The sequence below is a fragment of the Euphorbia lathyris genome, chromosome 2 (assembly GCF_963576675.1).
Source record: "Euphorbia lathyris chromosome 2, ddEupLath1.1, whole genome shotgun sequence".
Taxonomy (NCBI): Eukaryota; Viridiplantae; Streptophyta; class Magnoliopsida; order Malpighiales; family Euphorbiaceae; genus Euphorbia; species Euphorbia lathyris.
This window is the reverse complement of record NC_088911.1, coordinates 55,962,401-55,964,080: the sequence shown is the minus strand read 5'-3', so window position 1 is coordinate 55,964,080 and position 1,680 is coordinate 55,962,401. Positions and strand designations below refer to the sequence as shown.

General features: G+C 36.2%; 1 non-coding gene across 1 annotated transcript; it reads right to left on the bottom strand.

The window, feature by feature from the left end:
- Positions 1 to 802: 802 nt before the first annotated feature.
- Positions 803 to 909, bottom strand: LOC136221396 (small nucleolar RNA R71). Its single transcript, XR_010685159.1, has one exon. It is a non-coding gene; the product is annotated as a small nucleolar RNA R71 (small nucleolar RNA).
- Between the last annotated feature and the right edge of the window lie 771 nt (positions 910 to 1,680).

The window sequence follows — 1,680 nt, the reverse complement described above, 5'->3', positions numbered from 1 at the left end:
TAAGGTTTTAGTTAAAAAGCGTTCCCTGTGGGTTCGATATCTTTTATTACTACAAGCGTATACCGTGCACTTGCGGAAATCGCTCAACAAGTTTTTGGCGCCGTTGCCGGGGAACGCCAAAATTTTTGACAAAATTTTAAATTTTTCATGTTTTATTTCGAATCTAGGTTTAAACATACTTATTTTAACTTTTATAATTTAATAATTTTCATTTACTAATTTATTTATTTATTTATTTTTTCAAATTCCGTTTTGTAGGTAGTTTCGGTTCGTGCAAGATTTCAGGTTCATGCGCAGTTCTCGAAGTTCAGGCATTGTACCAGACCCTATAGACCCAGAAATTGAGAAAACCATTAGGAAGAACAAAAAAAATAAGAAAAACAAAAATAAGACTCCAGTAAAAACATTTACCGAGCCAGAAAAAATGGCAGACCCACCAACACTTATGGATTACGCTAGGCCAGGTGTGGCCGGTGTGACCAATAGTATCGTTAGACCCAGAATCACCGCAAACCAATTTGAAATTAAGCCAGCTTTGCTTAATATGTTGCAAAATAATGTAACATTTTACGGGTTACCTAACGAAAATCCTAACACCCATTTAACAAATTTCCTCGAAATTTGTGACACTTTTAAAATCCCAGATGTGACTGCAGAAGCAATCAAACTTCGCCTCTTTCCTTTCACTTTGAAGGATATAGCCAAAGAATGGTTAACTTCTATGCCAGCCGCAACTTTTGCCACTTGGGAACAATTAGCCCAAGCATTTTTATCAAAATATTTTCCTTTAGCAAAAACCGCAAGAGTCATAAAGGAGTTAACATCTTTTTCTCAAAATAATAATGAGACTCTTTATGAAACTTGGGAACGTTTTAAAGAACTTCAACGTTTATGCCCACACCATCAATTACCCGCTGAACTTTTAATGCAAACATTTTACAATGGACTAAATCCTACAACTAGGGGTTCATTAGATGCTATGTCAGGAGGGCTATTTATGAAGAAAACATCAGCCCAAGTGAGAGAACTTTTGGAGGAAATGGCAATCAACAGCAGTATGTGGCCCGCGGAACGTGGACATATACCGGTGGCAAAACCATCATCCTCAACCACACCATCAGTTAAAGGTATAGTTGAACTTGATCCAGTCGCGATGCTACAAGCCCAATTTTCTGCTTTATCGCACAAAATTGACAAGTTTATGGCACCACGCGATACCAATGGTAATCCAATCCAAACGGATGTGGATTACGAAAACATGAGTGAGATAGAACAGGTAAATTTTGTCCAAGGGCAAAACCAAACTAATAATCCTTATTCTAATACTTATAATTCTGGATGGAGGAATCATCCTAACTTTAACTGGAAAGATAACAATAACAATAATGCAAGTGTTAATCATAATCGTACCACTAATTATCAAAATCAGTCAAGAAATACGATTAGCACTTTATCTTCTAAAATCGACAAGTTTATAGATGCTATCAGTGGAAAAATAAGTAATCACGACGATGGTTTTAAACGGATCGAAAATAAATTCGATCAGCTTATTAAAAACCACTCATCTAGCATCCATAATACAATTTCACTATCTGAATCTTGGGTATTAGGTACCGAATGTGGATCTCATATTTGTATGAACATTCAGGGACTCAGACGGACTAAGGAATTGAAGAAAGG